At 41.5% G+C, this 15,675-nt stretch overlaps 2 long non-coding RNA genes across 2 annotated transcripts; both read right to left on the bottom strand.

Moving 5' to 3' along the window:
• Window positions 1–545: 545 nt before the first annotated feature.
• On the bottom strand, window positions 546–2,369 carry LOC118693875 (uncharacterized). Its single transcript, XR_004981337.2, has 2 exons — window positions 1,626–2,369; window positions 546–854 (listed from the first exon to the last, which is right to left on the bottom strand). It is a non-coding gene; the product is annotated as an uncharacterized LOC118693875 (long non-coding RNA).
• A 3,469-nt stretch (window positions 2,370–5,838) lies between these two features.
• On the bottom strand, window positions 5,839–10,996 carry LOC118693814 (uncharacterized). Its single transcript, XR_004981324.1, has 2 exons — window positions 10,427–10,996; window positions 5,839–8,540 (listed from the first exon to the last, which is right to left on the bottom strand). It is a non-coding gene; the product is annotated as an uncharacterized LOC118693814 (long non-coding RNA).
• Between the last annotated feature and the right edge of the window lie 4,679 nt (window positions 10,997–15,675).

The following is a 15,675-nucleotide window of genomic DNA, read 5'->3' on the forward strand; positions in this document are numbered from 1 at the left end:
GAAAGAAGGAAAAATTAACTTTTGACGACAACAACAACATTCCAAGGACACGGGCTTTTTTCCAATCTCATACCTTATTACTACCTCTCTTGGGAATTCTCATCGTGGATCCCAAAAGGAATAAATCCCTCAGCGTGTCCTAAAGCACCAAGGAGCTACCTACAAGTGAAGGTGGCTACTTTCAGTGCAGACACAGCTGATGACACAGCAGTAGCACAGCTCTATGCTGCCCAGGGATAATACTGTCTCCTCTTCTCCAGCAGCTGACTCTCTCCTGCCATGGCTTCTGTAAATGCATCAGAGCACGACCTTAAACACAAACAGGCAAGAAAACACCATCAGAAGTCTTTCATGAAGCACTACAAGAAGGGTTCCAAGCAGAGACCAACAGAATTTCAAGGAAGCAGTATGCAATTAAACCACCTCAGACTCGTTCAAGTATCCGGCAGGTAGATGGAACCAAAATGGAACCATTCAGAAACGACAAAGAAAACCTCCCCAAGTATTTATACAGGAGTCCTTAACGTCGGAAATGGGATGACAGGTTATGTTCAGATAAGATGAATGTTTATTTGGATGTAGAAATAAACTTCTCTCATGGTCCTTTGCCAAAAAATAGAACCTACAAGTGAACACCTACACCTGCCTAAAAAGACCTAACGAGCCCCTGGCAGCCACCGGCATCAAAGCACAGGGGATGTTTCTAATCCAGGCTAAGGAGAACAATATCACCTTTTGTTCTCTCCAGTTTGTTTCCTCTGCAGTCCTATTTGCTTCTTATGATTTTTACACTCTCTGTATCTTCTCGGGCAGCGCTGAGTCTGACGACCGGGATACGAGACTCCTTCCCTGCCCTACGGAGAGAACCAGGAAAAAAAGTTAAAAAAAGAACAGGGCAGTTTGAAGTTAATACTTCCGACGAGAAGCAGCACCTGACAAACAGAGTGAACAAAGCGTGATACCTCCCTGGGGACAGAAGACTTACAAACTCTCCGGGATTTACAATCCTAGTAACCAAGCCCTTCAGCACAGCAGCCAAGTGTCCCATTAGGTGGTGCTGCACCAAAGAATGATCCGAGAGGTTCCAAAGAGTGAAACGCACGTTATTTTCCAAAGACGTAAAATCGTGCAAAATAACAAAACTACAATAGATCTAAACTACAGGGCAAGAGTACAAGTGTTAACTTGAGGAGCTGGAACCATCCAGGTGAGCAACTGCTAACTGGATCCTCAACAGAGTTTGAGGAACCCTCCAGGATACAGAAGGGTTTTCCCCAGAAATTACACAGGCCGAGTTTTGATAGAAGTACACTTGGCCAGATGCTCAGAAACGTCACCCATCCTCCTCCGGGTGTCCTGAGAGAGCTGCGAATGGCTCTCACGTGGTTTGAGCTGGTTCTGTAAGGGCTCAGGGTGAATTTCACCAGATGCAACCAAACTGGGCAACACCCAGTGGGACAGAAGGAACCCAAAGCTTGTTTTACCCAAAGCTTGGGTAAGCAGAGCTCCAGCAAATACTGAGGAAACGGACAGAACAGGGTAACAAATAATAAACATACCCTTTTTTTTTTTTTTTTTTTTTTTTCAGATGAGCAAAACAATTAAGGAGAAGGTGGAAAACTCACCATGACTGAACATTTCATCACCTGTAAGCTGACCATCCTTAGCATAGAGGACTCCAAATTTAAAATTCACCGATCCCTGGAAAATAAAACCAAATATTATTTGGTAAACAGTCAAACAGAAGACATAACAATTTGGGTCCTCTAATCTTTGCATACATCCTACACATCAGAACATACATTTTATACTATCTCCTACTACACGATAATTTACCTTTAAACTTTGATAGTATAGCATAAAACCATTAACTTAGATGGGTGATCAATTATTATTAAGTGGGTGCTTCAAGTTATTTTTGCTGTCAGGTTCAAAAAAACATTGCTTCTTTTTACTGTAACGAGCAATTGATTTAGAAGTCATCAAAAGCCCATCAAAATACAAAGCTGTACTCACCGGACGGGTCTGTGAGCAAGAAGTAGTTAGGCTTGTACTCACCTCTTGCCCTTCAAGAACCAATAAATCCTGTCAACAAAAACAGCATCTTTAGCCCCCTCCTATTAAAGATTCTACAAGGATGATGGTTTTATTTGTGTTTAGAAGTTTGGATTTGAAATGGCCAGTTCAATGGATAAAGAGACAGTTTAAGTAGTATTAGATTATTATTATTATTATTATTATTATTATTATTATTATTATTATTATTATTAGCTACTGGAAAAAACATTAAAAATGCTTTAAAAATAGAAAAGTTAAAACTAAAAATTAAATAAAAAATAAAATTATAAAAATAAAATAAATTATTTAAAAATAGAAAAATTAAAACTAAAAATTATTTAAAAAATAAAAAATTAAAAAATAAGAAAAGAGCTTTAAAAATATTTGTAATTTTTTTTAAAGCTATTTTGTTAATTTTATTTTTTATTTAATTTTTATTTTTAATTTTTCTATTTTTAAAGCTTTTTATTTTTTAATTTTATTTTTTATTAATTTTTCTTTTTCATTCTTCTTTATTTTTTAAAGCTATTTATTTTATTTTTTTGATTTTTTTTAAATTTAATTTTTATTTTTAATTTTTCTAGTTTTTAAGCATTTTATTTTTCTAATTTTATTTTTTATTTAATTTTATTTTTATTTTTTCTATTTTTAATACATTTTATTTTATTTTTGTAATTTTATTTTTTATTTAATTTTTATTTTTAATTTTTCTATTTTTTAAAGCTATTTTTAAATTTTTTATTTAATTTTTATTTTAATTTTTCTTTTTTAAAGATTTTTTTTATATTTCTAGTTTTATTTTTTATTTGTTAAAAATTTTATATTTTTAAATATTTTTTAATTTTTTATTTCATTTTTATATTTTTCTATTTTTAAAGCTTTTTATTTTTCTAATTTTATTTTCTATTTCAATTTTTTAAAATTTTTCTATTTTTAAAGTATTTTTATACTTTTTTAATTTAATTTTTATTTGTAATATTTTTTAAAGCATTTATATCTTTTTAATTTTATTCTTTATTCAATTTTTATTTCTAATTTTTCTATTTTTAAAGCTTTTTATTTTATTTTTCTAATTTTATTTTTTTATTTCTTTTTTATTTTTGATTTTTCTATTTTTAAAGCTTTTTATTTTATTTTTAAAAATTTTTTAATTTCATTTTTATATTTAATTTTTCTATTTTTTAAGCATTTATTTTATTTTTTAATTTTTTATTTTATAATTTTTCTATTTTTAAAGTTTTATTTTATTTTTCTAATTTTATTTTTTATTTAATTTTTATTTTTAATTTTTCTATTTTTAGAGCATTTATTTTTTTCTAATTTTATCTTTTATTTCATTTTTATTTTTAGAATTTCTATTTTTAAAAGCATTTTTTAAATTTTATTTTTTATTTCTTTTTAATTTTTAATTTTTCTATTTTTAAAGCTTTTTTTAATTTTATTTTTTATTTCTTATTTTAAATTTTTCTAATTTTAAAGCATATTTTTATTTTTTAATTTCATTTTTTATTTTTATTTTTAATTTTTCTATTTTTAAAGCATTTATTTTTTAAATTTTTTTTTTAATTTTTATTTTTAATTTTTCTATTTTTAAAGCTTTTATTTTTTAAATTTTCTTTTTTCTTTTTTCTTTTTCTGTTTTTAAAGCTGGTTTGTTTTTTTTTATTTGGTGCTGCCCAGACCAACTTAAGCTGGCGATTGTGGTGGTGTTTGAGGGTCTTTCTTTACGGCACTACATTTTATGGAACTTTTACGGCACTTACAGCTTTTTACAGTTTTTATTTTGTTTTCATTTATTTTAAATTAATTTTGTTATTTTAATTTTATTTAATTTTTATTTTTAATTTTTCTATTTTTAAAGCATTTTATTACATTTTATTTGGTGCTGCCCAAACCTGCTGTAGTGCATTTTTATACTTTGTAATACTTTGAAGTAATTTTGTTTTGTATCCCCATATTTTTCCCAAATGGTTTATCCCAGACTGTACCCCCCTCCTTCTACCTGTGTTATCCCTCTCCTGGGATGAGATCATCCCCAAACCCCCACCCTGGCTCTCTGTCAATCACTCAGCCTCCCATTCCCTCCATCCAGAAGTTTCGGTCCAAGTCGTCGAGTGATGAGCCAGAGGCCAGGGGTCAGCCCCCCAGGCCTTGCTCCATACGCTGTCCTATATGTCTATCCTCCAGCATCCATCCCTTAGGGTCACTTAATGGTTGGTAGGATGTTACCTACTGTCGGTTTCCACCTCCCTTCAAATGTAACCTTGGCACATCTCCCGGGGCTCTCGGCAGGAGGCCCCCTGAGGTGCAGGAGCTCCTATGGGACTCCTAATAAAACCTTGCATTAACCCCTGCTAAGAGTCGGCCCTTTATCATCTACCGCTGTCTCTGGTGTCTCTTGTGCTGCAAAGGCGACCAGCCCAGGTGCCCTCAGCACCCGCGGGGCACAGAGAGTGTCTCCCCCCAGCCCAGGTGCCCTCAGTACCCTCGGGGCACAGAGAGTGTCTCCCTGCCAGCCCAGGTGCCCTCAGTACCCTCGGGGCACAGAGGGTGTCTCCCCGCTCTTGGCCGTGTCGGGGCTGCCCCCCGTGTCTGCCGACTCGGGACCGGCCGAGGGTTCCTGAGGGGCTCGCACGAACCCGCTCGGCCGCTGATTGTGGCGGTGTTTGAGGGTCCCCAGGACAAGGGAGGAGATGAGAATCTTGACTCCCCCTTTCAGAAGGCTGAAATATTATTTTGTGATCTCTATTATATTAAAAGAAAATGAGATATTAGAACTATACTAAAAGAGCACGGAGACATCAGAAAGCTGGAAAGGAATGAATAATAAAAACCTGGGACTGCTCACAGCCCCGACACAGCTGGACCATGATTTGTCATCAAGTAGAAACAATGCACAGGAGACCAATCCAAGATGCCCCTGTTGCTAAACCATCTCCAGCTCACACTCCACAGCCAGCAGATTTCCATAAATTGGTTCTATTTCTGTTCTGAGGCTTCTCAGGAGAAAAATCCCAGCGAAAGGATTTTCATCAAACACGTCAGTGCCAGGTGATGGCACAGGCAGCATCGGCTGGCCAAGGTCACTGTGTCAGCCCTGCCAGACCAGGTGTCACAGCAAGGAGACAATTCATCCTGTGCTCACACAGCCCTGCCAAAGGACCGGCTGCCAAAACAGAGCCGTGCCATGCATGCCAGTATCTGCATGGCAGAGAGAGGACATGAAAAGCCACTGAGGAAGCTGCCACCTCCTCCCTGAGCTCTGCCCTGCAGGCCGGGTCATGGGCAGCCACTTTGGGAAGGCTGCATTTGCTGCCCATCAGCTGCTCTGTGTCTGACAGGAATTGAAATAGCCCAGGTTTGGGTTGGTGCTGAGCAGAGGGCAGTGAGGAGAAAGGGAGAAGGCTGTGCTGCAAGGCACGTGGATCCAGGCAGAGCAAATTTGGGGAGCAGCCTTGTCTTACAGCATTTCATTTTCCAGTTCTACTACACTACATTTCATTTTGCACTTCTGCTAGAACTGCATTTCAACAGGTTTCAAATATCCTCCTCCGTCCCAGCAGCCTGCTTCAAAGTGCTGTGTCTTTACTAGACCATTGATGGTCCTTCTGAAATGTGAGTCTCACTGGCTGCATCCAAACCTTGCGCTTGAAGAGCATTCCTAATTAAAAAAGATTGGGCCTTTGGGGAAGAAGGGGCTGCAAAGCCATTTCCTACTCCAATTTCATTGTGAGGAAATACACCTGAAGGATGATGCAGGGATTAGGATTGAGACAAAGATGAGTTTCGTGGGTCAATTTTACTTTGAGAGCTTGAGAAGCACAGGAAGCCCAAGTGATGATCCCAGAGGGTTGAACACAGAGATTTCACCCTCCCAGATATACAAGGGCCTTAACCTTAAAACCACTGCTCTCAGCACAGAGCTGTCTCAATGCTGCATTAATGTTTTCTCCTCTTTGTGCATGTGTAGAACTGAAATCCCTCTTGGGGAGGAAGCTTATTCCAAGTAAATTCCTAAACAATCAGCTGAAAAAAACCCTGAAATGTTCTTTCACTTGATTTGCTACTCCCTGCCAAATGCATGCGCATGCCAGGTCTTAAGCCTGGTACTAGAGCTGAGCCTTGAAGGAGGTATTGTCTACGCAAGGCTTCTCCTTCAGTTTTGGGATCCAGTGCTGATTGCGACCACGTCTGGTGAGAGAAGTGATCATAAATACACCACGTTACTGCGTGGCTCGTGAAAAATGAAGAGCAGGTTTGGCCCAAGGCAGGTGTCGTGGTCAGATCCTGTGTGCTCTGCACGGAGTTTTTGGTCCAGTAATGATATCTGAAGGTTATCTGGCTGCACTGACCAAAGATGCTCTGCTAAGACACCTTCTCCTTCAATTCTTTCAGGTCCCATCAGCTTTCATAGCCTTTTGTATTTTTAAATCCTTTGACATTTGAAACACTATTCCCCTGCATGGCCTTCTCCTAAATCCCAGCTTCTCAGAAGGCCCAAGGGGACAGGGTTGGCCAAGGGTGGAGCTGTTCTGGATTTGTTGGTGGTGCCTTGTAGTGAACAGTGTGTTCAGAGCTGCTCTGCTGTTTCTGCCTATCACTTTGACAGGGAAGGAGTGTGCTGGGATATGATAAATCACTAAATTGTCACTTCTAAATGCTGCTTGCAATGAAAATATTGTGTATAAACCCTCCTAAGTGGTGTTAAATTTGTCTGCTATATTTCTTCCCTCCCACCCCACCACTGCTGCTCTAAGATCCCTTAGTAGCTCAGTCTTTCTTTGTGTTTTGTTTGACATTTATGCCCACTTTCCCCAAAGCTCTGGGGGTTCTTTTTAAAATATATTGATTTTTCTCTTGGTTTAAAAAAAACCCTGAAATATACACACACACACTAAAGAAGCAGGTCTCCATGGCTCTTTTGGTGCTCTTCCTTTACCACTCAGCCCTGAGTGGTGAAGGAAGAGCAACAGGAAGGGTGGTTTGTGGTGCTGGAGAAAGTCTCTGCAAGGCTTAAAGGAGCATCCCATTTCACCAGATGGCTTTTTTTGGTTTTTTTTTTTTTTAATGGGTTATGGTGCTGGGAAGATCTGGAAAGAGTGCAAGTCCCTCATTCCAGTTTGGATGTCTTGTTTTAAGAAATGTGTTCTTTCAGTTCTTGGAGAGGATAGTTTTGGATTCATCCTCACATCCTCCAGTTTTGGTGGCTCTGTTGTTTTTTTATTTCCCTTTCTCTGCCCTTTTCCCTGCCCTCACTCCCCTGATGGCTGCAGGGGATGTGATTCAGGCACTCATCACTGCTCTGGAGCTTCTTTACAGAGCTAAAACTGACTGGGTCTTTCACCCTCCTCTCATAGCAGTGGTGCAGAGTGAGGCACATGGCAGGGCAGGGCTTTTATCTGTTGTTTTATCTTCTGGTTTGATGTTTAACACATGAGGCAGAAGAACCCCAAGCCCCTGCTCACCATGTCAGGCTAGGCTGCAGGGGAGCACATTGACAGCAACACAGTGGCTGTACTGCAACCACAATCAATCTGATAGGAAAAGGGTTTAAGGTTTCTAACAGTGCCATGCAGACTGAGCTGAGCCCAACCTGGGCCTAGCTTGATCCCTGATCTGTGTAAAGCCCTCTTCTGTGCTTTCCTGAGGCTGGGACAGCTGGAGAGGTTGCTCTCCATGAGCACAGGATGGCAGCTGTGGGCTGAAACTTGCTGAGCTACCTCCCCAATACGTGATGGGGTTGTGAGGGATTTAAAAGAAAAAACATTACAATGTCTTTGTCAGTCTTCCATGCTCACTTAAGCTGGCTGTTGGTGATTTGTAGTATTTTTTAAAATAAAAACCAAATGCTTTCCCTTTACAAGTAAATATGCTATGAAGAGGGCTTCAAAGGAAAGATGATAGGTTACTATCCAACTGTTGCTAAATTCATTGGTTGATGGTCCATATACTGCATTTTTTAATGTTACTGATACCTGACACAGACCATTCCCAAGCTGTTTGATAATTATTTATCAGCCATCTGCATCAGCATTACCTGCATGACCAGTCATAGCCAAAACGCAGGAAGGAGAGAAAGGGGTTAAGCTGTAGGCAGGAAAGGGAAGGCAGAAACCAAGCAGCAAACAATTGGCACCTGGGCTCCATTGAAGACTAAAAGTGGGAAAAAATGGCTTAATTGAAAAATCTGCCTATTGTGTGTGCAGACTCCAAGGGGAAACAAACAAACCCATTCAAAGGAAGGGAAAAAAAGGCAAAGAATTAAAAAATCCTTGTGTTGTTATGCAGAACTGGGGGGTTTAACTCTTCCCAATCTCTTCCCAGTCTCAGGCAGAAATATTTTTATAACCAAACCATCTCTCTTTTTCAAGCATTTAGTTGGATTGAGTAATTTCTGAAGTCCTCCATCATCAGGACCAGTTTGGGTTTGGCAGCTCAAACACCTTGGCAAGGCCAGGACAAGTTCAGTGGTTCTCCCTGTCCTGAAAGAGAGGAGAAAAGGGAAGTTAAGCTCACTGCAGAACCAAAGAGTCCTGCATTTCATCTTTTGGCTTGGATTGCTGACCATGGAGTTTTAGCCATAAAAAAGGGGGGGTGGCACCAAATTGAATTAAAAACTGCCCTTTCCCAGTGTTTTTATTCCAGACATTCAAAGGAAGCTCGTTTTTCTTCTAGCATTCTTTCCCTAATTTTAGCAGAACCATTTTCATCCCAGACCCCACTCATCAGTTGTTCAATCCTTTGGCACTGGATCTGGACAAAGGAAGGGACACATCTGGGTCACAGGAAAGCACGGAGAGAAACCCTCCAAAACTGGACAGAAAAAAATGAAATGCAGGAAGACAGAGCCTGCAGACAGAGAAAAATGAAATGCAGGAAGACTTATACCTGCAGCTGGATGCTCTTTGCACTGGGCTTCCTTTAAAGAAATGGATTTGCTGCTACACACATCTCAGGCTCAGATGTGACCAGGAGAAGGTGGGATGGAGATGAGGAGTCAGACAGGGAATAGCCAGGGAGATGCAGGGCCCAGGAACATCAAGGATGGAGAAGAGAAGGAACAGGGACTGTTCTCCTTGTTTAGATCCATCAGTCCTGGGAGCTTGGGAAGCACAGAGGGTACCAGAGGGATGCTGGGCAGGAGCAGGATAACTCCAGGATAAGGGCAAGCTGCTCTCACTCCAGGGCTGGGCCAGGGAAGGAGGGGAATTGTTTCCCTCCCCTTTTCAGTGGGATGCAGGTGCCACCCCATGCAGAGGCAGGAAAACTGCCTTGCAATCAAGTACAAAACCTGCCTGGCAAGCCCAGGATGTCTGCCAGCAGCCATTTCTCCTGGATTTCCCGCTTACAGGCATTTTAAGCTTGCTTTGTCTCAAAAGCACCTTTTTTGCCAAGGGCATTCCCATTTCTTTTGGATCCTGAAGAGAGGTTTGGAAAGCTGACTTTGATGAGGGAACTGTTTCCTATTTTGATCCGTGTTAACTTGGAGTTTCCCTTGGCACCAAAATCAGGGGGTGAACCCAACCCTTGAAGGGCCATAAGATCCTAACTATCCAATCTCCAATCCCCAATCCCCTCAGCATTGGCTTGTAGAACCTTCTCAGAGTTAATTTAGCAAACTTAAGGGTTTGGCAAGTTCAGGATCAAAACAACCAAAAAAATTCGCGAAAAAGAAACTGAACTGAGGCTGGCTAAATACTGATGACTCATTACAACAATTCAGTGAAAAGGAAGAAAGATTGATCCTGTGAAAAACGCCAATCGCTTGTTTTTAAAATTTAAAAGTTTAACAGTAATTAAATGGTTATAAAAATAGTAATACAATTAGAGTAATAATAATTTGGACAAATTATATTAGGACAATATGAGACAATAGAGACAAAGAGTTACAGATGTCTGGGTACCTTTTTCTGGGCAGCATAAGCCCGAAAAAGGACCCCTGTTAACAAAGGATTAACCCTTAAAAACAACAGCCTGTTGCATATTCATACATCTCATACATGATGCATAAATTCCATTCAAATACAGGATTCTGTCTGGTCATCATCAACTTCTTCCTCTGAATCCTAACAGCGCCTTCGAGGCAGGAAGAAGTTCGTTTCTAATAAGAGAGCAATAAATTCTTTTTCTCTGAAAGATTTAGGTGTCCTGTGGCTGCTATCTCACTGCGAGTCTTTTCTTTAAAAAAAGTCTCCTACATAGCATCATTTCTATTTTAACATTTTGTTATAACCTAAAACTATATTTAACACACTACTTAAGAGAATTAATACAGCATTACTTTCTAACACAACATATATAATATTCATTTTAATATTTGCGAAAAGCCAATCACAAAATACGCATTTTTCACATTTTCAATACTCACCAAGCCATCTGGCCAGAGTTCTGTGCCCACCGAGGACAAGGCAACCAGCAGGGATCTTCCTCCCATTCTCCAGCACAGGCTTCTTCCCTCCACACGCAGGGAGCTGCAGCCACTCAGGGAACACCGACTTAGTCACAACAGGAGAGGCACAAGGATAATTTGGAACTCGTTGTGACCTCAATGCCGCCCAGACCCAGGAGAAAGCACTTTTCCGATCAGACGGAGCGGGGTATTTCCTGTACCGCCCTCTCGTCCCCCTACCCAAGGCGCATGAGCACACTGCCGCCATCATTGGAAGGGCAAGTGAGTGCCGCCCTGACCCGCCATCTTGGATGTGGCGTAAAAGTGACCTTTTTTTGTCTCTCCTTTCCAGTTTTCACCCCCTGCACAGGCAGGAAAACTGCCTTGCGATCAAGTACAAAACCTGCCTGGCAAGCCCAAGATGCCAGCAGCCATTTCTCCTGGATTTCCTCTCCGCAATCTTTGGTACTGGCAGAAGCCACTCCCGGCCGAGCCGCCATCTTTGTTGTGGTACCCTTAAGCATCCCCCGCTCCTCACACAGGAGTTTCTCTTACCGGCTGCCTCAACCCGGTCCCGACGCCGATCCCGCGCTCTCAGCGCCATTTTCTGCTGCTTTTCCCGGCGGGAGAAAACGGTTGGCGGGGTCAGCGGCACCGGAGCCCCGCGAACCGCGGCAGGGAGCGGCGGCGACGCCTCTGCCGGAGTCCTGCCGCGGCCGCCATCTCGAGTGCGGCTGGAGCCCGACCCGACTCATGCAGGGTCCTGGTACGCGGGCGCTTCGCCGTCTTGAAATGGCAGCTCTGTCCCCTCCGCGCCTCCGCCGCCCGCAGAAACCGGCCCCGCCGCTGTCGTTCTTCCCAGCCACGGCCCCGCACGGCGGCCGCTCAAGCCCGGCCACGCCCCTTTGCACCCCTAACTGTGCTTCGCCGCTCCCCTCTGTGCACAGCACCGCTCTGTGCCCACAAGGTGGCAGCACCGCCCCCCTGCCCGGGCCGGGCCAGACGCGCTTGGGGGCAGGCAGGGAACGGAGGCCGGAGCTGCCGGAGAGCCTTTTGTATTTATTCCCTTCAGCCCCAGCAGCTGTTCCTACGGTTTAAGGGCACTTGATTGGTTCATTCCTAGGTAAAAACGTTAGAACATTGGTTTCAAAACGACTACGCATCTCTAGTCAGAGTTTCCTACATTCCTGTATACAATAGAATGGATAGATTCTTTCCAAATCATTCTTTCCAAATGTTTTAGAGATAAATTCCAATTCTTTGCCAATACCTATAAAAACGAAAAACTTGACAGGTTTTGGTGTTCTACACCCACTCCTCCGTGTGAATTTTCTGGCAGCTTTTGGTCCCTCTGGGGGAGGGTAACCCAGCATGACCCCCCCCTCATTCCCCACTCACCTGCTCCTCCATCACAGCCTGGTGTGACCGTGTTCACAGGAGTCTTAGGATGAGGGAAGAGACGAGGATTTGACTACATGTTTCAGAAGGCTTGATTTATTATTTTATGATATATATATATTATTTAAACTATACTAAAAGAATAGAAGAAAGGATTTCATCAGAAGGCTAGCTAAGAATAGAAAAAGAAAGAATGATAACAAAGGCTTGTGTCTGGGACAGAGTCCTAGCCAGCTGGATGTGATTGGCCATTAATTAGAAACAACCACCTGAGGCCAATCACAGATGCACCTGTTGCATTCCACAGCAGCAGATAATCATTGTTTACATTTTGTTCCTGAGGCCTTTCAGCCTCTCAGGAGAAAAAATGCTAAGGAAAGGATTTCTCAGAAAATATCCTTTTTGGATATTTTGGATGGGCAGCATAACAGAGAGGGATTAAAAAAAGATCAGGGACAGGGAATGGCAGAGAAGGATCCAGTAGAGAAACAATGGCACACAGGAGCACCAGAGAGCCACCAAGAACATAAAAGGAATACAAGGAAGGCATAAACAAAAAAAACCCAAAAAAAACAACCTACCAAAGAAAACCAGACTAGGATGAGCAGCATTACAGAGAGGGATTAAAAAAGAAAAGGGACAGGGAATGGGTCACAAGCATCCAGTGAGAAAGAATGGCATGGAAATCACCACACAGAATAAAAGAAGAACAGGAGTGGGCCATGGAGAAGGACAGAGGAAAAGGCAGAGCACCAGACACACAGTGTGCTCAGAATTAATGTGATGAGAGGCTAAGACATGTTTTGCACAGCACAATGAATGGTCTGATTTTCAGAAGACAATTGAGAACAGACAGAAAAACTGCCTCAATGGTACAGAGATTTCCTAAGAATTCTCCTGGAACAGGTAAAGAGAAACCACACAGACTATCAATGCAAGACTCTAAAACCAGCAAGAGATTTATTCTTATGTATTAAATGTTAAAAATCACATGCATAATTGTAGAATATTTTAGTTAAAAAATATTTCAAAAACCAACCCTGACAGTTTACCTGCAACTGCTATAACATATCTATTATATATATACACATGATGATTTTCTGTAATCAAAAAAATTAGACAAGGATGCAACCATGCAGGTAATGCTGAGTGAACTGATGCCCTGCATCAGACAGTCTTGTCAAACTCCTGCTGGCAGAACTGAGCTCACCTTAGTCCACAGACGCACTCATCTTGCACACTGATTCAAATGCAAGTGACAGCTGGGGAAACAAGGAGTGGAAGAAAATCGTATTTTGCACACTACAGCCAAGACCTGTGAAAGGCCGCAGTACAATATGCTGTAAAAGAGCCCATGGTACAAGAAATGCAGGCTCATAGGCTGTCTCCTCAAGACATGCTGGTGGAATATTCTGCATAGCTGGCCACATGCACAGTGCCCTTGAGTCCTGTAAGCAACATCAGAAATGTCAGCACATGTTTCACCAGGCACTTAAACCTTAAGACACATTTTAGCTCCTAAGGAAGGCAGCCAACAAAGATGTTTGTAACATTTACCAAGGAACAAATATAGAAATGACAGGTTGCTCAGATCTAGTACCTTTTCCATTTTCATTCAAAGTCCCAGCCCCACCACCCACTTACCAGCCCCACAGTGATTTCAGCTCCTGCAACAGGTGCCATCACAGGCCCAGGCAATATTCTACCATCAACGCTGTTTTCAGGTTGCAACAGAGAAAAGAAGACTGAGACAGAGAGAAAAGGAGACAGGCAGAGAGAAAAGAAAGGTGAGAAAACTGAAGAAAGACAGGAGTTAGAGGGAAAAGAAAGTGGTTAGGATTAGAGTTAAAGTGAAAACTTAGGGGGAGAGTGAAAAAGGAAAAGACTAAGGGCAAAAAAGACAAACCAAGGAAAAGGAGAACACAGGGAGAAAAAGAAGCAAGAAGAGTGAGGGTGAAAAGTTATAAAGAAAAAGAAATAAGGTGCAAAGTATAGACAAAAGAGAGAAAAATAAATACAGTCAGACAGAAACAGTGAAATAGACAAACAGAAAAAAGGAAGCAGATGGAAACAGAGGTACAGAAGCAGAGACACAGTGTCAGAAAGAGTGAGAAACAGAAACAAAGGGTTAGAGACAGATGGAAATTAAGTTAGAAATAGAAAAGTAAAGTGAGAAGCAAAAGGAAGAAACACAGTGGAAAGAAGTGACAAAACCGCACCAAAAAAAAGACAGGAGCCAGGGTGGGGGTAGGGAAGGGCAGGGGATATCTTTATTAGGGGTGATTCAACTTTATTAAATGAATGTTTTTGTTTACACTTCAGCAAAATACATGGAAACAGTGTATACAAATGCAAGTGCAGATACAATCCATAGATGCACTGGTAAAAGTCTAATTTACATACAGAGCAATACAGGGAAATGCAGCAACTAATGCAAATGCAGAGCAATGCAGATATAAACACAAGATGATAACCTTTTTCTATTTTCATTACATGTTGATTTATTGTTACAGGAAACCCAAAACAACAAAAGCACACAGAGAACAACACTCATCTACCATTAACACTCCCTTCAGATTACACACAAACTCACCATCACTCTCATCATAACTGCTAAATTACACCCCAGCAATCATTGGTCCTCAGGAACGTGGTTCCCGGAAGCCTCCAAAAAATCCTTCTGCCTGACAAGAACCCCGGTCCCTGGACGGTGCGCGCCCAAACTTTGGCAATGAATGTCGCCTCGCAGACCAATTGGGACTGAGGAAAAAAAAAAAAAAACGCAGCCAGGGGAAAAAAAAAAAAACCCACAAAAAAAAACCTGGCTGAGGATTCTTTATTCTAAAATTAAAAATGAGTTGAAAAACCTGAAAAGCAAAAGTCATACAAGGTTGCAACCCTAAAACCCTTCAACACACACACACACACTTCCTTCAGCTTACACACAAACCCACAGTCACTCACACCTCAACCACTCCGCTAACCCCCAGCACACATTCACATCGCTCCTCAGGAACGTGGTTCCCGGGAGCCTCCAAAAAGTCCTCCTGCCTGATGAAAACCCCAGTCCCCGGATGGTCTGCACCCAAACTTTGTCGATGAACGTCGCCTCGCAGACTGACTGGAACCGAGGAAAAAAAAAACCCAGCCGGGGGGGGGGGAACCGCGGCTGGGGTTTTTTTATTCTAAATTTAAAAATGAGTTGAAAAACCTGAAAAGCAAAAGTCACACACACAAGGTTAAATCCAGTCAGAATGCACTCACACGTGCAGAGACAAGCAGACACAGTCACATGCTGTCACACACACTCACACATTCTTCCAACTTACACACTCACTGCAGCCCTTACTTGAGATGCTGAAGAATGTGCTTCAACAAATCTTCTGGCTGCTGCTCCTTGACATCGAATGGTAGATTCTGGGGAAATTGGGAGCCTGACACAACCTGGAATCTCTAGAAGCTGCGCTCACCCTAAAAAAAAAAAAAAAAAAAAACACCAAAAAAAACCAAAAAAAAAACAAAACAAAAAAAACCCCACCCAAACAAAAACAACAAAATAAGAACAAAACCAGAAATTACAAATGTACAAATGCACTTTACCACCCCTAAACACAAAACCCAAAATTGTGAACTTACATACTCCCTGCATTCCATGTGGTTTTCTTCACAGTATTTTCGAAGTCCCTGTTGCTTGAGATGCCCAGAAACACCCACTGAAAACAAGCTGAGATAAGCTGAAAGAGCCGATTCTCTGAAATGAGAGGAGACCGCTTATCCTAGCATATCCCAGAAAAGGAATGAAGGCCCTGAGCAAAGGCTGGGGTTAATAT

Source organism: Molothrus ater, chromosome 19, assembly GCF_012460135.2.
Source record: "Molothrus ater isolate BHLD 08-10-18 breed brown headed cowbird chromosome 19, BPBGC_Mater_1.1, whole genome shotgun sequence".
NCBI classification, from domain to species: Eukaryota; Metazoa; Chordata; class Aves; order Passeriformes; family Icteridae; genus Molothrus; species Molothrus ater.